This window comes from Carcharodon carcharias, chromosome 7 (genome assembly GCF_017639515.1).
Source record: "Carcharodon carcharias isolate sCarCar2 chromosome 7, sCarCar2.pri, whole genome shotgun sequence".
Taxonomy (NCBI): domain Eukaryota; kingdom Metazoa; phylum Chordata; class Chondrichthyes; order Lamniformes; family Lamnidae; genus Carcharodon; species Carcharodon carcharias.
The window spans coordinates 26,984,447-27,009,564 of record NC_054473.1 but is presented as its reverse complement, the minus strand read 5'-3'; the positions used below and the strand labels follow the sequence as shown (position 1 = coordinate 27,009,564).

The following is a 25,118-nucleotide window of genomic DNA, read 5'->3' as shown; positions in this document are numbered from 1 at the left end:
CATTGTACATTCTGATCAACAGCAGTATTTCCACGTACTTCAGCTGCATTTTTCAGCAATGACCTTCATGCAACCTTCGTCTCTTACTGAGTGGTACTAATAGAGACGTACTTGCTTTATTCACATTCGTCAGCCTCAGTATACTGAAATGTGAGCACAGATTTCGCAATAGATTCTTGCACAATTTAAAAATGAACATTATGAATGAAAGCACACGATAAAGATGAATTCACACCCTTTCTCAACAGAGTTATACAAAAATAGCTATTTCCTTCATTTTTATCAGTGGGGTTATAAGAATATCATTTATTTTATTTTATCTTTTTAAAAATCCGAATCTCTTAATTGGGCTTGTCACAACACTGGGACATCTTAGACCATATAAAGGTCAACATCCCTTTAGAAGGAACAATGCAGACCAGCTGCATTCACCACTAATCTCTCCAAGAACATGCCAATTGCCTCTTAAGCCTAATTTTTGATGCATTGTACTCCACCTGCATTTCATTAACACTCTGCATAACATTAAAAGTTACAAGTACTTACTGTGCTGCAAAATGGTTATTCTAGAGTTGGTCAGCCAAAACTGATTTGATCCAAGGGAATATATGATTTCAAGCTCACATTTGGTCTAATTACTAGCTATAATGAAAGGGCATTCTTCAATACATGTACCTATACCCCAGTATCACTCTAGCATTACTGGCATCAATTTTCTGCAATACTGTATGACCAATTTGTCATGCAAGTGCCTTCTGTTATAATGAAATAAGAAGATCTTACCACTTTCAATAAATGTTTTCATTGCTTATTGAATGCTATCATTCCTAGGTCAGTTGAGTGGAAGGATATCATCTGAGATCTGATTTAAATGCACTGAAGTCAGTCAACTTGCTTTTTACATTTTTTAAATGCAGACACAGTGCATACAATTGCTCATAATTTCTCCAGATCAGAAAATATATGACAAAGGCTAGTCTTTGGCACTGAGATGTTACTGACACTTACAGTGATGTGAAACTTCCTACCCTACACTCTACTGTGGCCAAAATACTCCTCCACTTCAATAGGTGCCACTGCAGCAATATACTAGGGTCTCTGAAAAATATTGCAAATTTATTTTTCTTTTTTTCCCAGGGCTTGTAATGGATCCTTTAACAATTCAGATAACGGGACTAATATACACTGTCCCAGCAACATTGTATATGTAGAAGGTCTCAAGTTCCTGCCCACACGCAAACCATGGAACTACATCCTCACAGAAGCTACCTCCTTAGACAAGTAGAAAAGAGCACTGCTGTCAAAGGGAAAAGGAAATAATCATTAGCAACTGCTTGCTCAGATTGTTTATGCTGATTGCATTTTATTAGAGAGACACATGTAAGATAATCATGGTAAACTGCTAGGGCATCCTATTTGTATTGTTATTCTAACTAACAACAAGAAAATATAAAACAAAAACAGAATTACCTGGAAAAACTCAGCAGGTCTGGCAGCATCGGCAGAGAAGAAAAGAGTTGACGTTTCAAGTCCTCATGACCCTTCCACAGAACTGAGTGAATATAAGGAGAGGGGTGAAATATAAGCTGGTTTAAGGTGGGGGGGGAGAGAAGTGGGGGGTGGTGTGGTTGTAGGGACAAGCAAGCAGTGATAGGAGCAGATAATCAAAAGATGTCACAGACAAAAGAACACAGAGGCGTTGAAGGTGGTGATATTATCTAAACGAATGTGCTAATTAAGAATGGATGGTAGGGCACTCAAGGTACAGCTCTAGTGGGGGTGGGGTGGAAAGACTAGCGGGGCATAAAAGATTTTAAAATAATGGAAATTGGTGGGAAAAGAAAAATCTATATAAATTATTGGAAAAAACAAAAGGAAGGGGGAAGAAACAGAAAGGGAAGAGGGAGTTCAAGATCTAAAGTTGTTGAATTCAATATTCAGTCTGGAAGGCTGTAAAGTGCCTAGTCGGAAGATGAGGTGTTGTTCCTCCAGTTTGCATTGGGCTTCACTGGAACAATGCAGCAAGCCAAGGACAGACATGTGGGCAAGAGAGCAGAGTGGAGTGTTAAAATGGCAAGCGACAGGGAGGTTTGGGTCATTCTTGCGGACAGACCGCAGGTGTTCTGCAAAGCGGTCGCCCAGTTTACGTTTGGTCTCTCCAATGTAGAGGAGACCACATTGGGAGCAATGAATGCAGTAGACTAAGTTGGGGGAGATGCAAGTGAAATGCTGCTTCACTTGAAAGGAGTGTTTGGGCCCTTGGACGGTGAGGAGAGAGGAAGTGAAGGGACAGGTGTTGCATCTTTTGCGTGGGCATGGGGAGGTGCCATAGGTGGGGGTTGAGGAGTAGGGGGTGATAGAGGAGTGAACCAGGATGTCCCGGAGGGAATGATCCCTATGGAATACCGCCGGGGGGATGAAGAGAAGATGTGTTTGGTGGTGCCATCATGCTGGAGTTGGCGGAAATGACGGAGGATGATCCTTTGAATGCGGAGGCTGGTGGGGTGATAAGTGAGGACAAGGGGGACCCTATCATGTTTCTGGGAGGGAGGAGAAGGCGTGAGGGCGGATGCACGGGAGATGGGCCGGACACGGTTGAGGGCCCTGTCAACGACCGTGGGTGGAAAACCTCAGTTAAGGAAGAAGGAGGACATGTCAGAGGAACTGTTTTTGAAGGTAGCGTCATCGGAACAGATGCGACAGAGGCGAAGGAACTGAGAGAATGTAATGGAGTCCTTACAGGAAGCGGGGTGTGAGGCATTGTAGTCGAGGTAGCTCTGGGAGTCGGTAGGCTTGTAATGGATATTGGTGGACAGTCTATCAGCAGAGATTTAGATAGAGAGGTCAAGGAAGGGAAGGGAAGTGTCAGAGATGGACCATGTGAAAATAATGGAGGGGTGGAGATTGGAAGCAAAATTAATAAATTTTTCCAAGTCCCGACAAGAGCATGAAGCAGCACCGAAGTAATCATCGATGTACCGGAGAAAGAGTTGTGGAAGGGGCCGGAGTAGGACTGGAACAAGGAATGTTCCATAAAGAGCCCATAAAGAGACAGGCATAGCTGGGGCCCATGCAGGTACCCATAGCCACACATTTCATTTGGAGGAAGTGAGAGGAGTTGAAGGAGAAATTGTTCAGTGTGAGAACAAGTTCAGCCAGACGGAGGAGAGTAGTGGTGGATGGGGATTGTTCGGGCCTCTGTTTGAGGAAGAAGCTAAGGACCCTCAGACCATCCTGGTGGGGGATGGAGGTGTAGAGGGATTGGACATCCATGGTGAAGAGGAAGCGGTTGGGGCCAGGGAGCTGGAAATTGTTGATGTGACGTAAGGTGTCAGAGGACTCACGGATGTAGGTGGGAAGGGACTGGACAAGGGGAGAGAGAGGGAGTCAAGATAACGAGAAATGAGTTCCATGGGGCAGGAGCAGGCTGACACGATCGGTCTACAGGGACAGTTCTGTTTGTGGATTTTGGGTAGGAGGTAGAAGTGGGCCACCTGAGGTTGGGCGACTATCAGGTTGGAAGCTGTGGGAGGAAGATCTCCAGAGGAGATGAGGTCAGTGACAGTCCTGGAAACAATGGCTTGATGTTCAGTGGTGGGGTCGTGGTCCAGGGAGAGGTAGGAGAAAGTGTCTGCGAGTTGACGGTCAGCCTCCACGAGGTAGAGGTCAGTGCGCCAGACAACAACAGCACCACCCTTGTCAGTGGGTTTGATGACAATTTTGGGGTTGGACCTGAGGGAACGGAGTGCAGTAAGTTCAGAGAGAGACAGAATGGGTGAGAGGAGCAGAGAAATTGAGACGACTAATGTCACGTCGACAGTTCTCAATGAAAAGATCAAGAGAAGGTAAGAATCCAGAGGGAGTGGTCCAGCTGGAGGGAGAATATTGGAGGTGGGTAAAAGGATCCATTGAACGGGGAGAGGACTCCTGCGCAAAGAAGTGAGCACGGAGACGAAGACGGCGGAAGAAGAGTTGAACATCGTGCCGAGCCCAAAATTCATTGACATGAGGGCGTAAGGGTATGAAACTAAGTCCTTTGCTGAACATTGAACGTTCAGCGTCGGAGAGGGGAAGGTCAGGGGGTATAGTGAATACATGGCCGGGGCTGGGATTGGAAGATGGGGTGGGGACGGAGGGACAGGCAGGGGTGGAGGGTCCTAGATGGGTGTTAGTGTCGATGAGTTGTTGGAGCTTGCGTTCCTTAGCACTTGAGAGAAAGAGAAAAAGTTTCTTGTTGAGGCATCGGACTTCTCCGCCGATGCTGCCAGACCTGCTGAGTTTTTCCAGGTAATTCTGTTTTTGTTTTGGATTTCCAGCGTCCGCAGTTTTTTGTTTTTAACAAGAAAAAATAAACATTAGCACTTTTCAGAGGCACCAACAACTCTTAATTATGGTACAGTGATAAGTAGTGATTGGCTGGCATATCAATAGAAATGCATTTTTATTTTCCACTAATAAACATATCATGCTTCCTTTGAAAGGGGCAGCAGTTAGCCACCTTCAATTATTGACCAAAGTCATATGAAGCAATAATACAAATCACTTAAAAAAGAAAGTCAGCAACAGATCAAAAAATGTCACTGCATTACTTGCATTTGACATTGTTGTAACAAAAATAATGCATGCTCCACCTGATAACTGAGCAATCCCCACTTAGAATCTATTCCATCTTATATGATGAATCAGAGTCCAAATTATTGAATCTTAACCATAGTAAAACAAGTCTGTAATAGCAGTACTCATTATAATTTGAAACAAAAGGTTCCTAAATATGATAACTATGCTTGTAAAGAAAACAATTCGTAACCATGATACAGAGTGTCAAACTGAGATTCTATTAACACTATTCTAAATATTATCCATTTGATGCACATTTGAAATGACAACTAAAGTGTCAACAGGGCCCTGTGTTTGTAATGCTACTCATTTTGAATGGATATAAAAGAACATTACATAGACTCCCAAAACAGAAACCTTATTAGACCCCTCAATAATTAAATACTTCCTTTTCTGCTCGCATCTATTTCAAGGTCAAATTTAGAAGAGATCTGATGGCAGCTACTTCTGTTCCAAAAATAAATGTTAAATGGAGCCATCTATCATGTGTTGTTCTTACTTTCAAGTGAATGGAAGACAACATTCAATACTTTCTCCACTTTTTCTGCATGTAATTTTTTTGGGAAAAATAGGTCAGGGTAACACCTAAGTCAAATATACTGCAGATGATATCTTTAAATCCAACAAGGGAAAACAAAACTTTAGTTATACATTCAAAAGCTGCTTATTAAAGAACTGGTATAATCATAGTACATTATGTCCTTCTTCAATACGGGAACATATTTCATGTAATGTGTGTGTGCCAGCTTTGAAGGAATTATTATTGTAATCCAGGGCCCTGATTATTTCATTTATCACTGTGAATTTCAATCAAAAAAAAAGATTAACACAAATCACATGAACTGTTGCCATTGGTCTAATCTTATCTAAAAGCAGGGCTCATTTATCATTTGGTTACCAAATGTTTATTAAATATTACACGCAAGCTTTGGTTATGTGGATAGACTAGAAAAGCTGGGGTTGTTCTCCTTAGAGCAGAGAAGGTTAAGGGGAGATTTCATAGAGGTGTTCAAAATCATGAATGGTTTTGACAGATGGGAAATTGCTTGCAGAAGAGTCAATAACCAAAGGACACAGATTTTAAGTAATTTATAAAAGGATGGGGTAGGAGACGAGGAGAAATATTTTTATGCAGCAAGATCTTGAATACGCTGCGAAAGGGTGATGGAAGTGGTTTCAATAATAACTTTCAAAAGGAAATTGGATAAATACCTGAAAAGGGAATATTTGTAGGGTTGGGGGAAGACAGGGGAAGGAAATTTAGTGAATAGGTCTTTCAAATAGCGAATACAGGCTTGATAGGTTTAATGGGCTTCTTAAGTGCCATATCATTCCATGATTATATGAAATATTTACTGCAATTATAGAAATGAACACAGAGTTTTACCTATTTAAGCTGTTGTTAACAGAAAATTATCAAGCGAGGTTATTTCCTGGTAACAAATGTAGGAGTATTAAATCAGACCTATTCATTTACTATGTAAAGTACACTCACTGCACATATTAGCCTTAGTAAGAAAAGTTAGATTGCCTTTCTTCAAAAATTAGCTCATGCTCCTTGTTTAGTCTGACTCCATTGAAATACTGCAGAACTTATCTTCAATTCCCAAGTAATTGCTGTCAGCTTTGGCTCAGTGGTAGCATTCTCACCTCTGAGTCAAATGCTTGTGCATTCTAGGCCCACTCCAGAGACTGACATCTGATGTTAAATCAGGACCTTGCGTCTTCATTCAGATGGATGGAAAAAAGTTGCATGTTTATACTCATGGATAGAGTTATCATCCTAGCCAACATATATTTCTTTCTCAATATGACAAAAATAGATTATCTGGTCATTTATTTTTGCTGTCCATAGGACCTTGTTCTGTACAAATTGGCAGCAGTGCCATCATTACACTGACTACGCTTCAAAAGTGCTTCCTTGGCTGTGAATCACCTTTGGGATGTCCTGAGGGCATGAAAGAGTCTGTATGAATGCAAGTGCTTTCCCTTTCTAAGCTGCTACATGCAAGAAATTTCAGTGATATATTTTTTCTGAAGCTCAGAACTCAAAATTCTCTGAAGTTCTTGGAGTATCCTAATTTGAGTACTACATAAAATATAACATATCCACAGAAAAAACTTCAGGCTCATTGACCTGTGCAGAGAACAAGTCAAAAGGTATGGCTCTGAAGAACTAATATGGACTTAAAGTAGGCAGATTATTACAAACAATGACAGCAAGGGATGGTTTCCTTCAGGTTTTTCAGTCCACAAAAGTGATGATAGGTCCATATTGGCCAAATTAATTTTGTTGGAACTCAGTTTAAAGATCTAATTGAGCAAAGACTGCAGGATTGGTGGGATATCACATTTTAAACAGTTAGTGATTCTGCTAATCTGTTCCACAGTTATCATCAGCTTCCAAAGTGAAAGATTTGAGAGATGCCAAAAAGCCTCTAGCAGAGAATAAGAACTCCTCAGTTAGCAAGTTGTTCCTCTCAAGAGACAAGCTATTTGTGCGATGTTCCAAGAGTAGTTATGCCACATTTAACAACTAATTTAAGACAAAAGACCTAGCTGGTGTCTAAATCCAGCAGATAAGAAGTCAGACCTTCTTGACTTGTATGGAGCACAAAATTAATCTTCTTTCAGGCTACACTTTCTGGAAAAATCCTCTGGAAGGTGGGTGAAAGGAATACATACAAATGATTAAATCTCATGATTCTTTATTAAAATCCCTCATGGCTCCTCCCCAGTTTCAATCTCCTCCACTCTTATAACCACCCCGCCACACCCTCTGCCCCCACTCCCAAGATCTCTGTGCTCTTTCAATCCCTCTTGTGCATTCCCAATTTTCATCTTTCCACTAATTGCAGCTGTGCCTTCAGCAGCCAATGTCCTAAGCTCTGGAATTTGCTCTCTAAACCTCTTTGCCTCTCTTTCCTCCTATTAAAAACCTAGCCCTTTGACCGAGCTTTTGGTCACCTGTCCAAATATTTCCTTCACAACAAAAACAGAAATTGCCGGAAAAACTCAGCAGGTCTAACAGCATCTGTGGAGAGAAAGACAGAGTTAACATTTCGAGTCCTTATGACTTTTCTTCAGAGCCCCTTCCCATCCCTCTGACCCCATCCCTTCTTCTTATCCAGGCGCTTCCCATCGCATCCCTAATATTTCCTTATATGGCTTGGTGTCAAACATTGTTTGACAATGCTCATGTGAAGCGCCTTGGGATGTTTCACCACATTAAAGGTGCTATGTAAATGAAAGTTGTTGTTCTCAGAAGAAGTGTATATTTTCTCTTCTTCTGAAAGGTGGCTAATGGATGTAGTTCTAAGTAACCACAACTATTGAAGTCCACCTACAAGCAGCACCTTTTCATGGGCATGATCTTCATTGCCAACAACCAAATCAACTCTCCCCTTACAGATGCTGTGCTAATGAGAAAATAATGTTAGGTCTATAGTATGTTTTAGCAGGGGGAGGGAGAGAGAGAGGGTGAGCCTCACCATGTATTTTTTCTGATGGTCTGAATCATCGATTTATTTTCCTAATCCACGGTTCATTTCCGCCTTCTGACATAGGGAAGGAAGATGGGCAGAGTAATAAACATCTTAGAGAATCCCTATCTGGAATTTTTCTCAACTGGTAAGACAGTCTTATCCAGGACAGTCAGAGCTTATTGGAGCGAGGTCCTTTGTGTTCTTGGGAAACAGCCAGAATGTGTCAGTTATCTAAATTTGGATAGACCACTAGAGCATGCTGTAAATAATAAAAGGTTGCCAAAATTGCAATTTTCACACACTCTTAAGGTGCTAACATCAGGCCAGAAAGGAGATTATTGAACTAAAGAATTTTTCGTTTGTAGGCTGTGCATCAGTGCGAAAGTATGCATTGTTGAAATCTTCAGCTGCCAGCCATTTTCCAACAAATATTACTTATGACAGCATTACCATCTTGAACTACTTTTGTGTAACTTAATTCTGGTGGAGGCTATGTCAAACTTGGCTCTTAGGAAGATATAATAATTCTCATAATGTTATTGGAATTTATTGTAAAATAGAGTAATAGTGGGGTGTGTCTATGTGTCTATATGTATCTGTGTGTGTGTGAGACTTAACTGAATTAGTCTGGGTGCTTTGATGTAAGAAGAGAAGTTAGGTTTGAAATGTTAATTAGGCAAACATGGGGAAGCTTAGAAACATAGGTGTCAAGGGAAAATTTGCATTTTTAAATAAACCAGGCTAGATTGTTCTCAAAAGAGGGGTGAAATGTGTCACCTAGCCAGGTGAAGTTTAGAAACTGTGCATACTTTTCCCAAAGATTACTGGTAAAACTTGGGGCAGAATTTTGCCATTGGCGAGCAGGGGTCAGGGAGTCATCCCGGTCCATTTAAATTTTCAGGAAGGCGGGGGCGCCGACCTGTCAATGGCCAATTGAGGCCAATGACAGATCAATTAAAGTACTTAGTGGACCTGCCCGTCCAACTTTACGGTTGGTGGGCAGGCCAGGAGCCCCGGTGACAAACAGATAAAACATGAAACCTCATCCACGGGCAGGATGAGGTTTCATGTAGGGTTTTAAAATTTTTAATAAAGTTATTATGTTAATTATGAACATGTCCCATCTCATGTGACACTGTCACATGAGGGTGACATGTCAGGGAATTTATTTTTTTCTATTTTTAATATTTTTTAAAAGTGTCAGCGATCTCCCTGAGGCAGCACTTAGCCTCAGGGAGATGTGCGCACTTTCGTGTGCACCTTAATTGGCCTGCCCATGTAAAATGGCGGCGGGGCCCGCTTCTCCGGTGGGGATTGTCTCCCCGTCCGCTGGAGATTGGGTCGGGCCCGCCCGCCTGACAGGCAGAAAATTCTGCCCTTAGAGGGTTTTATTATCAGGAGGATAAAATCCAAAGACATGGGCCTGAATTTTTCCCGCGTCGGGTGGGCTCGATGGGAGCAGACGGGAGCAGTCACGGAGCCGACTGCCACCTGCTATCGGCTCCACACCGCCATTTTATGCGGGCGGGCCAATTAAGGCCTGTCCAGCACAATACGTGAGTGCGCTACCTGTGCGGGCATGGGTAGGAGGGAGAGTCAGGTCTAGTGCTCTTTCGTGCACGTGCACGGAGCTGCCTTGGGGAGATTGAAGCGCTTATGAAAAAAATAAATAAATGCAATAAAATTTTAATGAAACATGTCCCCTTATGTGACTGCATCACATGAAATGGGACATGTTTTTATTTTTCAAAAAAAAGTTTTTATTCCATATGTAAAAGCTTTAGGAAACCTCATCCCGCTTGTGGATGAGGTTTCCTAAAAAACGTAAAAGCTGTTTGGCCTTTTTGCCTGCCCACCAACTGTCAAGTTAGACGGGCAGCGTAAATTTGAAGTTAATTAGTTCCTTAATGGCCTTAATAGGCCTTTTTATTATCGGCAGGCACGCAGCCAACTCCGGCGCACGCCTGCTTAAAGAAACATCGCAAGACAGCGCGATGACATCGGGATGCACACCCGACATCATCACGCGTCATTTTACATGCCGATGTGTCGGGCCCACACCCACACGCCGACTGTAAAATCCTGGCCATAGTGAAACGTTGGGTATTTACCTTCAAAAAGGAAAATACGTATAAAGGGCTGTTTGTAAGCGAAGGCATTTTAAGATCTTACCAGTGTGTGAAAAGCCTTCAGCATCTGTGCCTCAAGCTGCTGTCCTCGAAGGACTGAAGTTAAGAAAACTCACTTGGAATTCGACTTATTCAGGGTATCATGTTTGCTTGGATTTTTTAAAATCTAGGTGTCTTACTGTTGCCTTATAGAAAATGGAACTGGAAGTTAGATTGATTAGGAGATTTAGAAGTTATCATAGTAGTAATTTGTAGATCTATGTATGTATTTAAAAATCATTTCTCTTCTTAATAAATATTTAATTTAGTTTTATAAAAACCTGATTTCAAGGCACGCATCTCTAAATTTATACAAACTGCAAAACAAGTTGTGGTAGTTGTTTCAAGTTTCCCTTTGGGATTTGAACAACTCAACATTTACCCCATCGGCGGTGCCATAACAAAATCAACCAAATATAAGCAGCAGCTATCTTTGCTTTCCTGGTCTAAAGAAGTTAATTTAAAGCATTGCTGGGCAACTGCTTCTGAAGTCAAGATCTCTTTGTTCTGACTTCTTTAAAACAGATTATAAGGAAGTACATGTTTTCCATATTCCACAAAAACAATGTTGCAGGCACTTTTAACGTTCAGTGTACTGACTGTTCAAAGCTATCTTTAAGTTGCTAATTAATTATCAACAATTTATCAAAATGCCCATCATATTTCAGACTTCAATCTCCTCTTTCAGAAACTATGTAATAGCTAAACACTAGCTAATGATCACTGGTGTAAGTCTATATCGATTTGGTATTTTCAATCATGTATTAGCCAATACATCTTATCATCTTCAAAATTCATCCATTACTTTGTAGCAGTGAACAAATAACAAAAGCAAACTAAAATTCCATAAAAAACATAAAATAAAAGATAATTCAGTCCATAAAACCAGATCCTTTGAAACAAATGCATAAAAGCAGTCTCTGGTGCATTCGGAAAAAAAAGGTAAACCTGGAAAGAGGTGAAACACTGCCCTGTTCTCCCTGACCCCTCAGGCAGGCATGCAAATATACTTGGATATCAATCTAATATTGCATAGAATGGAATCATAGAATGGTGACAGCACAGAAGGCGGCCATTCAGCTTGTCAGGTCCCTGCCTGCTCTATACAAGGCTAATTCAGCTCATCCCACTCCTCAACCCTTTTTCTGCGCAGTCATCGGCCTAAGAGCAGATCCACTGCTCATTTCCCCAAGCCTTACAACCTTGAACTTCAGTTGCTCATAAGAGCCTCCCATTTTCAAATTCAAGCTGTCCAACATCATCATTCTCTTTGTCCCTCTTGGTTTACATATTATAATATACCTTAAAAGCATTGGCATGCTATCCTTAATGGCATATTATAGCATGACGTCCCTCTAAACTTCCTTCAGGCATAACCTTCAGCAAATTCTCATGCCTTAGAATACAGAGACTGAGTGAGTGGCAAATTAGGTTCATGTGGCAAACTCTGGTAAGTCCTTTTAAGTTTTTAGCTATAAATTAAGAATCAAGATCTGACAAAGTGCTAACCTTCAAGTAAGTTAGATTAACTTGTTAAATAGAGAACTGCTGGGTAGTGGCAGTTAACTGTCAATCAGCTGAAAGCAATTGGTTCAATTCATGCTAATTACTGTAGCAGGACAAGTAACTCACCTCCTGACTCCCCAAAGCCTGTCCAAAGGCACAAGTCAGGAGGGTGATGGAAAACTCCCCACTTGTCTGGATGAGTGCAGCTCCCACAACACTTAAGAACCTGGACACTGTCCAGGACAAATCAGTCCACTTGACTGGCATCACAGCCACAAACATTCTCTCCCTCCACCACCGACACACAATAGCAGCAGTGTGTACCATCTACACGATGCACTGCAGGCATTCACCAAGGCTGCTCAGACAGTACCTTCCAAACCCACGACCACTACCATCTAGAAGGACAAGGGCAACAGATGGATGGGAACACCACCACCTGGATGTTCCCCTCCAAGTCACTCACAATCCTGACTTCACTGTCACTGGGCCAAAATCCAGGAACTCCCTTCCTAACAGCACTGTGGGTGTACCTACACCACATGGATGGCAGTGGTTCAAGAAGGCAGCTCACCACCACCTTCTCAAGGGCAGCTAGGGATGGGCAATAAATTCTGGCCCAGCCAGCGAAGCCCACATCCCGCGAATGAATGAAAAAAAAGGAAGCTAAACTAGCTAGTGACTCATCAGAGGGTCTATGAAAGACAGGCTTTTCAGAACATACACGCAAGGAGACAGGTGACTACGTTGGAATGAGTCAGAGATTGAGTGACTAGCAAATTAGGTTCATGGGGGAATTCAGTGCGGGGGGGAAAGAAGGTGTGGTATACATTATTCTAAGTTAATTAAGTAATTAAATTAAACTAACTAAATAACGTAAGTAACAATGGCAGGACAGGTGTTATGTTGCAGTTGTGGAATGTGGGGTCTTTTGATGCCAAGGTGATCCACGACAAATACATCTACAGAAAGGGTAAGCAGGTAGAGGAATTCCGGGTTACTGCAGACACTGCACAACATAAGGGAGGGGGAGAAATACCTGGACACTTCTTAGAAAAGGGTTGTTTTGGTCAGTGGTGAGGGACAGGAGGATGTGACCGTGAGTGGGACAGGTAATGGGACCAAGCAGATAATAGTGGAGGAGCCTCAGACTTTGCAACTGTCAAACAGGTTGGAGGTGCTCACAACCTGTATGGATGAAAGCAAGGTCTGCAAGGTGCATGAGCAGGCTAGGCAGGGCACCATTGTACAGGAAGCTGTTAAAGTGGGGAGAGCAAACAGGAATGTAGTGGTAGTAAGGGACAGTATAGTGATGGAGATTGACGCTGTTCTCTGCAGCTAGGAGTGAGAGTCCAGAAGGCTGTGTTGCCTGCCCGGTACCAGGATTCACGACATCTGCTCAGGGCTGGAAAGAAGCTTGCAGTGGAAGGGGGAGGATCCAGTCATCATGGTTCATATAGGTACCAATGGCATAGGCAGGACAAGGAAAAAGGTTCTGCATAGTCAATATGAGAAGCTAGGCATCAAATAAGCAGAACCTCAAAGATATTAATCTCTGGATTATTATTTGAACCACGTGCAAATTGGCATAGGGCAAATAAGATTAGAGAGATGAACGTGTGGCTCAAGTATGGTGTGGGAGAACTGGGTTCTGGGTCGTGGAGCACTGGCACCAGTGCTGGGGAAAGTGGGAGATTCTGCTTCTTATTTGTACCATTAGGATAGTGTACACCTGAACCGTGCAGGGACAAGTGTTCTTGCAAATTGTATAACTAGGGAATTAGGGAGGGCTTTAATCTAAACAAGGGGGGTTGGGGGTTGAGGGATCAAACTTGGGTAGATGTGACAAATCAAGAGGTAGACTCAAGGCAGGAGACCATAATAGTAATATGGGAAATGAGGATCATAGGTTGTTTCTCTCTGTCCCTTCCTACTATTCTAAGAATACAGCAATAGTCAAGTCTAGATGTTACAAAGATAACAGAAGGACAAAACTAAAGGCTCTGTATCTGAATATGTGTAGCATTCATAACAAAGTAAATGAATTGATAATGCACATTGAAGTAAATAAATATGATCCGAAAGCCATTACGGAGACTTGGCTGCAGGATGACAAGGATTGGGTCCTGAATATTGAGGAGTATATGACATTCAACAAGAATTGGAAGCTAGGTAAAGGTGTTGATCAAGGATGGCATTTGTGCAATAGTTAGAGATGACCTTGGTTCAGGAGGTCTGGATGCAGAAACAGTTTAGGTGGAGATGAGGAATAGTAGGGGTAAGAAGTCACTGGTGGGAGCGGTCTACAGGCCCCCTAACATTAACCACAATGTAAGACAAAGTATACAAGAAGATGACTAGTAAGGCCAAGAGTAGTATTTTAAACTTAAATAAGGGCAACTACGTGGGCATGAAAACCGAGCTAGCTGAAGTTTACTGGGATATTAGAGTAGGGGACAGATCAATAGAGAGGCATTGGCAGACAGTTAAGGGGATTTTTCAGAATACTCAGAATAAATATATTCCTTCCATAAAGAAAAATTCTAAAGGGTGGATCCACCATCTGTGGTAAACTCAAGAACTAAGGTAAAGCATCAAACTTAAGGAAAACTTATATAACTGCGCAAGGAAGAGTAGCAGGTTACATGATTGGCCAGAATATAAAGAACCACAGAGAATGACTAAAAGATTAATCAGGAGAAAAAAGCTAGAGTTTGAGAGGAAGCTAGCTAGAAATGTAAAAACAGATAGCAAGAGCTTCTACAGGTACTTGAACAGGAAAACAGTAGGTAAAGTGAGTGTTGGTCCTCTAGAGTGAGAAATGGGGCGTTAATAATAGATAAGGAAATAACAGTTGAAATGAACATATATTTTGCTTCTGTCTTCATTATAGAGGATACAAAAATAGTCCAGTAATGGCTGTAAATCAGGAGGTAGAAGAGAGAGGGGAAATTGATGAAATTACAATCACTAGGGAAGCGGTACTGAGCAAACTGATGGAGCTGTGGCTGACAAGTCTCGGGGTCCTGATGGACCTCATCATGGCATCTTAAAAGAGGTGGCTAATGAGGTAATAGATGCATAGGTGTTAATTTTCCAACATTCCCTAGATTCTGAAAAGGTTCCATCAGACTGGAAAGTAGCAAAAATAACCCCACTATTCAAGAAGGGAGGGAGGCAGAAAACAGGAAACAATAGACCAATTAGCTTGTTGTCTGTCATGGGGAAAGCGTTAGAATCAATCATTAAGGAGGTTAGGACACTTAGAGAAACTCACAGAAGGATTCAACATGGTTTTGTCAAAGGGAAAGCACATATAACCAATTCATTGGAGTTTCTTAAAGGAGTAACATGTGCTGTACATAAAGTGGAGCCTGTAGATGTGCTGTACTTTGATTTCCAGAAGGGATTTAATAAGATGCCATATCAAAGGTTATTGTGGAAAATAAAAGCTCATGGTGTAGGGGGTAACATATTAGCATGGACAGTTGATTGGCTGGCTGGCAGAAAGCAGAGTATGCATAAATGAGTTTTTTTCTAATTGGCAGGATGTGATGAATGGAGTCCTGCAGGGGTCTGTGCTGGGGCCTCAACTTTTTACAATTCATATCAATGATTTAGATGAGGGGAGTGAAGGTATGGTAGCTAAATTTGCAGATGACACAAAGATAGGTAGAAGGAATGTTGTACAGTGGACATAAGGAGGTTGCAGATGGATATAGATAGCTTCAGTGAGTGGGCAAAAATATGGCAGATGGAGTATAACGTGGGAAAATGTGAAGTTGCTTTTTTATTCTTCCTGCCAAAATGAACAGAGTATTACTTAAATGGAAAACAGCTGCAGAATTCCAAGGTGCAGAGGGATCTAGGCGTTCTACTGCATGAGTCACAAAAGGTTAGTATGCAGGCTCAGCAAGTAATTAAGAAGGCTAATGGATGCTACCCTTTATTATGAGAGGAATTGAACATAAAAGTAATGATGTTATGCTTCAGTTATACAGGGCATTGCTGAGGCCACATTTTGAATACTGTGTGCAGTTTTGGTCTCCTTATTTAAGATATAAATGCATTGGAGGTGGTTCAGAGGAGGTTTGCTAGATTGTTACCTGGAATGAGTGGGTTGTCTTATGAGGAAAGTTTAGACAGACTGGGCTTGTTCTCACTGGAGTTTAGAAGAGTAAGGGGTGACTTAATTGAAGTGTACAAGATCCTGAACGGTCTCAACAAGGTGAACGTGGAAAGTATGTTTCCTCTTGTGGATGAGTATGGAATGAGGGGGCACTGTTTTAAAATTAGGAGTCATCCTTTTAGGACAGAGATGAGGAAAACAAAATTTCAGGGGCTTGTGAAACTTTGGAACTCTGCCTCCAATGGCAGTGGAGGCAGAGTCATTGAATATTTTAAGGTGGAGGTAGATAAATTCTTGTTGGGCAAAGGAATCAAAGGTTATCGGGAGTAGATGGGAACGTGGCATTCAAAACACAAACTGATCAGCTGTGATCTTATTGAATGACAGAGCAGGCTCAAGGGACCAAATGGCCCACTTCTGGTCCTATTTCATATGTTCATACAGCCAATCCAACCTTGTTGCCTTTTCTTGATTATAATCCCTAACAATCTTTCTTCCTCCACCATCCTGAGAAATTCTTAATTTTCTTGTGTTCTCCCCAACTGACCCTCTTCATCATTCTCCAGAACCACAGTTCACAACTCTCCAGTCTTTGGATTTCCACTTTTCTCAAGGTCCACATTTCAGCCCCATACAAAAAGACACTCCAAATCAGTCTGAATAATTATTTTCTTAAGGTCCTACTCATTCCTATGCTGAGCAGTTCTTTGTTTGTAGAATGCCTTCTTTGCCATTGCTATTCTTGTACTGAATATTTTTATGTCAACAACCATCTTCTGACAAGATGATTCCCAGATATTTAAATTGTGAAACCTTTTCCAGCTGTTTATCTTGATCTCTGTTTTCCCGTCATTATTTCTTCCACTCTTCATACTTAGAAAATCATAGTTATGATCATACAGGGTCAACATGGTTTTATGAAAGAGAAATCATGTTTGACAAATTTATTAGTTTTTTGTGGGTATAACTAATAGGGAAGATAAAAGGGAGCTGGCAGATATAATATACTTGGATTTCGAAAAGGCATTCAATGAGATGCCATACAAAAGGTTGCTACACATGATAAGGGCATGTGAAGTTGGCAGGCTGTAACTAGTGGAGTGCTGCAAGGATTAGCCCTGGGACCTCAGCTATTTACAGTCTACATCAAATGCTTAGACTAAGAGATCAAAAGTAATGTATCCAAATTTGCTGACGATACAAAGCTAGGAGGAATGTAAGCTGTGAGGAGGACACAAAGAGGTTGTAAAGAGATATCGGCAGGTTAAGTGAGTGGGCAACAAGGTGGCGGATGGAGTATATGGTGGTGAAGTGTGAAGTTATTCATTTTGTTTGCAAGAATAAAAAGACAGAATTTTTTAAAAGCATGCAACTTGTAAATGTTGATGTTCAGGAGACTTGGGTGTAGTTGTACAAAGAACAATTTCTTCTGGCTTGCTCTTCTTAACCACTTGGAATTGAAGCTGGGGAAGCTCACAAGTAAAGGAATTCTTAAAATGCCCTTGTAAAGGCTTTTATTTTGCATTATTCTTTGTTGTATAGTTTATTTTAGTCAAATTTAAGTATTATTTATTAATACTTTCTTTCAAAAATATTCATGGACCACTTTGAGACAAGACTTTTGTCAAAAGTTCTGACTATTTTTGTACAAACTCGTTTAACCTAAAAACACAGCTAAATTGAATAATCCAACAGAATTAGATGGATAAATTACAGTATGCTGAAATTAATTCTATATCAATGTGTTCAGGTCTGAATTAGGGAACAAAATTAAATAATTTTATAATTAATAATCATGGTCCAATTATTTTTGGGGGAATGCATGTTAAGGCTCTGAAAACTATGTGAGTGTGCAATTAGATAATAATAATCTCAAACAGAAGAATGACCCAATTCATTCATTTAATCAAATTTTTACAATATGAGGTACCACAAATATGCTTAGCATTTTAGTTAATGAATAAAGGAGCAGGTTTGTTTAGGATTATTAGAACAATTTGGAAAATGAATTTTTTAAAGGAAATTTTAATCTCTCTCTCTATTTTATTTATATATATATATATAAATATATATATAAAATATCACTTTGCTGCACATCCTTTTGCCTAATATAGTTCTAGGCAGTTTGCCATGGATATTAAGCTGTGCCCATGTCAAGCACTGGAAAAGTTAATTTATTGGATATAAAGCAAATCATAATCTCTTACAGTTTTCTCATTAAAGGAATAAAATGGTACTGACCCACATGGGTTTTGCTAAATATAATGGCAGTTACAGCTTGTCTAAATAATTCAGTTTGTGTGATACTCTATACCTTTTAAGGGAGATCTTGATTTATATCAGATGATAAGCTATTGGTGAAATATAGCATTGTTGTAAAAGGAAGTGAATTACAAACAATTATAAAATCAATGGCCGCTACTGACTTAACATAAGTGTCGGACAATCAGACATCGGAATTGGGCCAACTGCATTTCATGTTGTTGTTTGTGCATTTTTAATACAGTGTTCTATCATTCAGTGATATTGAGTGAGTGATACGTTGTACAGCCAAGTTAGCGTCATTAATGCTGATTTTTCATAAAGTTACCACCTTTTCTCATTTGCTATTTTCTCTCTCTCTCATGCTTTTAGTGGTCCTACCAAATCTGGCAATAGGTGGTTAAAGCAATTATGAGCCAAGGGTGTTCAAATCTACATCTGTTGGACTTATGAAAGCGAAGATGAGGTGAAGATGAGAACAATTAGGGTGAGAGACAGAGATTATCAGTTCTAATGGGGATGGGGCATTAAAGGTGGTTGAGAGGGTGTGATTTAGTAAATCAGTAGCTGAAGAAATGTCATAATGAATTGAAGGCCGAAGGCTTGGTAGTTGGGAATTTGGAAATGCAGTTGTAAAGGACTAAAGAGAGAGTTATTTTCCAGTTTTGAGCACAGAGTTAAATGCAGTTGGGAGGGGGAAGGGGAAGACAAGTAGAGAAGTGGAGGGCAATGGAAGGATCAGAAAGTGCCTTATCAGTGATAATAATGACGGAATGGCATGGCCAAGATCGAGAGGGTGGCTGTGCATGTGGGAGGGAGAGTTTGCATAGAAAGAGAGATTAGAGAGGAAAGGAATGCCATAAACTAAGAGGAGAGCACAAAGGGTTGATATGGAGATTGAAATTATTGAGGATGAGAATTCACTGGGTGCAGAAGCCTGAGGGAGAAAGGCAGAGAGGATATCATCTATGGAAACCTAGCATTGTTTGGATGGGTGCATGGAACAGGATTTTAAATGAGAAATTTGAAGGGTGGAACAAGGTGAGCGGTTCAAAGGAGTGGAAGTTAGCAAAGGAGTAGGGAGACAGACCAAGGTGTGATTTAGAGATAAAGGGTACACCAGGGTTTGAGCAGGGTAAGTCGTGGAAAATATGACCATGCAGCAAAGCTCCATAAAGGGCAAAAGTGTCATCATCCCTCAGCCACTTATTCATCAAAGCCATGATGCCAATATGATCATTCACAATAATGCCATGGATGGCAAGGGCTTTATTCACAAGTGAGCATACATTCTGGAGGGAGGTGTGGACTGAAGCAATAATATCTGATCTGAATCCAGAGGAGTCAGAGCTTGGATTGATGAGAGGGATGGGAAAGAGATTGGTGAGATTAACCCCCTATTAGGCATACAGGCGGGAGGTATGGGGAGGCAATAAGATGGGGTAGTTGGATTGTTATTCATTAGAAAACAGCAACAGGTACCTCAACGGCCCTTTCAGAGGATGCCAAGAAAGGCACAAAAGGAAGCTCTGAATAATTTAAGGGAGTCAAGCCTGGAGTAATTGCATGAGAGCAGGAAAAATGATGAGTTATGAAGAATTATGAAAAATTGAGGTTTGTGAAGATAAAGTAACTGAGAACGGGAAAATGTGTAATGAGAGAAGAGGAAAAGGTAGAGAAAAGAAGAAATAGAAGTAATAAACCCAGGTCCAGAATGGTAGTCATCCATGTGAATGGGCATGGGGAAACTGAGCCACAACTAGAACCAACCATGTTCCTCAAACATACCATTCCAGTTTGAGATAATAGAAATAGTTTAATCCTTCCTGCGAACCATCCAAAAATATCAGGCCGGATTCTCCTCTGCACTATACCGTAATAGGCAGGATCACACAGAGATTAAGGGGAAGTTTGGGTGGAGAGATCTACCATTGCTTCATTGGTGAAGTACACAAGGAGGGACATTCTGCAATCCAGTTCATCTAACAAGAAGTTTCATTTTTACTACCCCTCAGGTCACCAGCAAAGGTAAACTCTTGAGAATAAGGGATGTGGCATTCGCTTGTGTGACAGACCATTGTTACAAATCCAGGTTGGCAGTTAGCATTCTTGGATTCAGTACCTAAGGACATAGACAAGTAGAAACTAGAGGATAGATCAATAGAGACGCAGTGGCAGACACTTAAGGGGATATTTCAGAGTATTCAGAATAAGTACATCTGTGGTTAACTAGAGATGTTAAGGAAAGCATCAAACTTAAGGGCTAAGCATACAACTCGACAAAGACGAGTGGCAGGACAGATGATTGGACAGAATATAAAGAATGGCAGAGAAAGGCTAAAGGGTTAATCAGGAGAAAGAAATTAGAGTATGAGAGGAAGTAAGTTAGAAATGTAAAAATGGATAACAAGAGTTTGTACAGGTACTTAAAAAGGAAAAGAGTAAGTAAAGTGAGTGCTGGTCCTCTAGAGAGTGACAGTGGAGAGTTAGTAGTAGATAATAAGGAAATGGCAGAAGAAATGAACAAATATTTTGCTTCTGTGTTCACTACAGAGGATACAAAAACATTCCAGTAATAGCTGCAAATCAGGTGGTGAATGGGAGAAAGGCACTTGGTGAAATTGAAATCGCTAGGGAGATGGTACTGAGTAAATTGATGGAGCTGCAGGCTGGCAAGTCTCCAGATCCCAATGGACAATATCCGAGGGTGGTAAAAGAGGTGGCTAATTAGGTAGTTGATGTGCTGGTGTTATTTTCTAAAATCCTCTAGATCCTGGAAACGTTCAATCAGATTGGAAAGTAGCAAATATAGCCCCTCTATTCATGGGAGGGAGGGAGGTAGAAAACAGGAAACTACAAGCCAGTTAGCTTGATGTCTGTTTTCAAGAAGGGAGGGAAGTAGAAAACAGGAAACTATAGGCCAGTTAGCTTGACATCTGCAGTGGGGAAGTTATTAGAATCGATCATTAAGGAGGTTATAGCTGGTCACTTAGAAGAGCTCAAGGCAATTGGGAAGAGTCAGCATGGCTTTGTGAAAGGAAAATCATGTTTAACCAATTTATTGGAGTTTTTGAAGGAGTAAAATGTGCAGTGGATAAAGGGGAGGCTGTAGATGTACTGTACTTGGATTTCCAGAAGGCACTTGATAACTGTGCCACATCAAAGATTATCATGGAAAATAAAAGCACATGGTGTAGTGGGTAACATATTAGCATGGACAGAAGATTGCTTGGCTGGCAGAAAGCGGAGAATATGCACAAATGAGTATTTTTTTGATTGACAGGATGTGATGAGTGGAGTCCCACAAGGGTCTGTACTGGGGCCTCAACTTTTTACAATTTACATCAATGACTTAGATGAAGGGAGTGAAGTCATGGTAGCTAAATTTTCAGATGACACAATGGTAGATAGGAAAGTATGTTGTGAAGAGGACATGAGGAGGTTTCAGATAGATATAGGTAGGTTGAATGAGTGGGAAAAGATCTGGCAAATGGAGATTAATGTGGGAAAATGTGAAGATCTTCACTTTGGCAGGAAGGACAAAAAAGCAGAGTATTACTTAAATGGAGAATGGCTGCAAAATTCTGAGGTGCAAAGGGATCTAGGTGTTCTAGTACATGATCCACAAAAAGTTAGTATGTAGGTACAGCAAGTAATTAAGAAGGCAAATGGAATGCTATCCTTTATGAAGAGAGGGATTGACCATAAAAGTAAGGATGTTATGCTTCAGTTATACAAGGCATTGGTGAGACTGCACCTCAAATACTGTGTGTAGTTTTGGTCTTCTTATTTAAGGATGGATGTAAATGCATTGGAGGCAATTCAGAGGAGGTTTACTAGATTGATACCTGGAATGAGTGGGTTGTATTATGAGGAAAGGTTGGACAGACTGGGCTTGTTTCCACTGGAGTTTAGAAGAGTGGGGGTTGTTTTTATTGAAGTATAGAAGATCCCGAACGGCCTTGACAAAGTGGACGTTGAAAGGCTGTTTCCTCTTGTGGGTGAATCCAGAACTAGAGGGCACTGTTTTAAAATTAGGGGTTGCCCTTTTAGGACAGATGAGGAGAATTTTTTCCCTGAGGGTTGTGTGACTTTGGAACTCTTTGCCTCAGGTGGTGGTGGAGGCGGGGTCATTGAACATTTTTAAGGCTGAGGTAGATAAATTCTTGTTAGGCATGGGAATCAAAGGTTATCAGGTTAGATGGGAATGTGGAAAATTGACACACAAAAAGACAGCCATGACATTATTGAAAGGTGGAACAGGCTCGAGGGGCCGAATAGTCTGCTCCTGTTCCTATTTTTAATGTTCTTACGTTCACTAATCTCATAGAATCATAGAATGGTTAGAGCACAGAAGGAGGCCATTCAGTGCAACTTTGGAAGGATGTGAGAGAGTACAGAAAAGATTTACAAGAATGGTTCCAGGAATTACGTGGATAGATTGGAGAAGCTAGGGTTGTTCCCCTTAGAGAAGAGAAGTTAGAGAGGAGATTAGATAGTGATGTTCAAAATCATGATAGGTTTTGACAAAGTAGATAGGGAGAAACTGTTCCTGTTGGCAGAAAGGTTGAGAACCAATTAGGGAAACTGATTTAAAGTGAATGGCAAATGAACCAAAGACGATATAAGGAAACAACTTGTTTATGTAACAATTGGTTATGATCTGGAATGCACTGCCTGAGAGTGTGGTGGAGGCAGAATCAAATTGTGGCTTTCAATGATCTGAAGAGAAAATTTTGCAGGGCTCCAAGGCAAGAGCAAGGGAATGGGACTAGCTGAGTAGCACTTGCAGATAGCTGGCACTGACATGAGGGGGCCGAATGGCCTCCTTTTATGCTGCAATCTTTATTTACCCATTAACAAAATGACACTGAGTTGCTGAAAGAAAATTATTTGGACTCTAAATGAAACAATTTCAATAACAGGAATGATGCAGAGATACATCAAGTTTAATGTTTATAAAACAAAAAACTGCGGATGCTGGAAATCCAAAACAAAAACAAAATTGCCTGGAAAATCTCAGCAGGTCTGGCAGCATCGCAGAGAAGAAAAGAGTTGACGTTTCGAGTCCTCATGACTCTTTGAGTTCTGTGGAAGGGTCATGAGGACTCGAAACGTCAACTCTTTTCTTCTCCGCCGATGCTGCCAGACCTGCTGAGATTTTCCAGGTAATTTTGTTTAAGTTTAATGTGTTTAATCTAGTTTCCCCTAAGGCTATCCCCAACCCTAACACACCTCATTCAAATAAACTTCCCACTGGAGTCAGGAGGTCTAACCCCCGACAAAAACATGTGCCATTTTTAAATGTGCCATTTTAAAATTTTTAAGGTCAGGGTTTTACATTGGTCGGGCGGGCTCGGCAGGAGCAGGAACCCAACCGCCGCCCGCGATCGGCTCCGCACTGCCATTTTACATGGGCAAGCCAGTTAAGGCCCGTTCAGCTTAATACACGACTCCGGCATCAGCAAGAAGGGGGCGGGTGGTGACGGGAGCTCAATGTCCACCAGGTCCAATGCCGACCTGACAGCCGATTCAAAAATGGCGCAAGCAGCCATGCGAAGGCTGCCAGTGACTCGGAGGACCGTTGTCATGGAGAACGTCAGTACTGAACACGGCAGGTCGGCGGGGCAGTCGGCCCCGCGGTTTTCCGACGAGCGTCTTGCTGCCCTCCTGGAGGAGGTGGCAGCACACCGGGATACCCTTGTCCCAAGGGATGGGGGGAGGAGGACCCCCCGCTTCACCAAAAATGCCTGGGAGGAGGTGGCATGCAGGGTCAACTCCCATGATGTGGTGGGGCGCATATGGGTGCAGTGCCGTAAGTGCTTCAGTGACCTCCTGCAATCGGGCAGGGTGAGTACCGTGTTGACATGGGTCACTTAGCACAGCAGTTAGGAGCGCCCTGCCCACCCAACCCCCACTGTCCTGGACCATAGTGTGAGTGAGTGGCAAATGTCAATGAGGCAGCATCTGGGCAAGGGGTTGAGCTCTGGCTGCAATGGTTGGAATGAGTCCCTTGTGGCTCCAGGGTTACGAATCGGCTGAGCCCTGTAAGCTGTTCCTTAGATGGGGTTGGCCAGGCTGCAATGGCAATACAGGTACAGGGTGGACCAATCAATGCTCCTCTCTCCTTTCAGGAGAAGACATCCCACGATAGTGCTGAAAGGTTGCGGACTGGTGGAGGACCACCCGACCTTCTAACTCTGTCCAGATACAAGCAGGAGGCGCTGGAGCTGGAGATGCGCCTAGGTCAACCAGCCGCGGTGAGGCTGGAGTGCCATAAGGTGCCGCAGTGCACTGAGGTCAGAATGTCAGTAATTGCAACCATTCCACTATTGCCTCCATATTGATGTGAGCTTCAAACATGGAATCCACATTGATAATGGGGAGACGAGGGCACCCTGATCCGAGTGCCAGGCATGCACAGTAACAGTGCAACAACTTTAACTAATGACATGTCCTTGTTCTTCCTTTCAGGCTCACCAGAAGCCCATCGGGGTCAGGAGCCTGAAGGCCCGCCGCTTACCCCAGAGGATACAGATGAGAGAAACGCACCAGCGTCACATCCTCTCATCCAGGCAGGCACCAGTGCAGATACCAGCACCTCAGCGGGCATTAGATCAGCGGATAGTATCTCGGTGCACATTGGTGAGGGCATTTCACACTCGCTTGAGATACAGGTGGAGGCAGAGAGTGCCCAGGGTGCCGGCAGTCAGAGGATTGCTGGGGACCAGGAAAATGCTCAGTCGGTGGCTGATCATGTGCCCCTGGAGTCGTCCCTGAGGCAGCAGATGCTGGAAATCCAGCAGGATGTGCAGGAGGATCTGGCAGAGATACATGAGGGAATGCGTGCCATGGTCTCTGTTGTGGAGGAGTTCATGCAGAGTATGAGCAATGCAATGACCCTCATGGCCGAGCGCACTGCCTCCTCCATGGAGAGAGTGGTGACTCTCA

At 42.0% G+C, this 25,118-nt stretch overlaps 1 protein-coding gene across 1 annotated transcript in view; it reads right to left on the bottom strand.

Annotated features, from left to right (window-relative positions):
• The window catches only part of atp2b2 (ATPase plasma membrane Ca2+ transporting 2), a 543,565-nt gene that overhangs the window by 377,019 nt on the left and 141,428 nt on the right, over window positions 1-25,118 (bottom strand). The gene's annotated exons all lie outside the window — the stretch shown is intronic.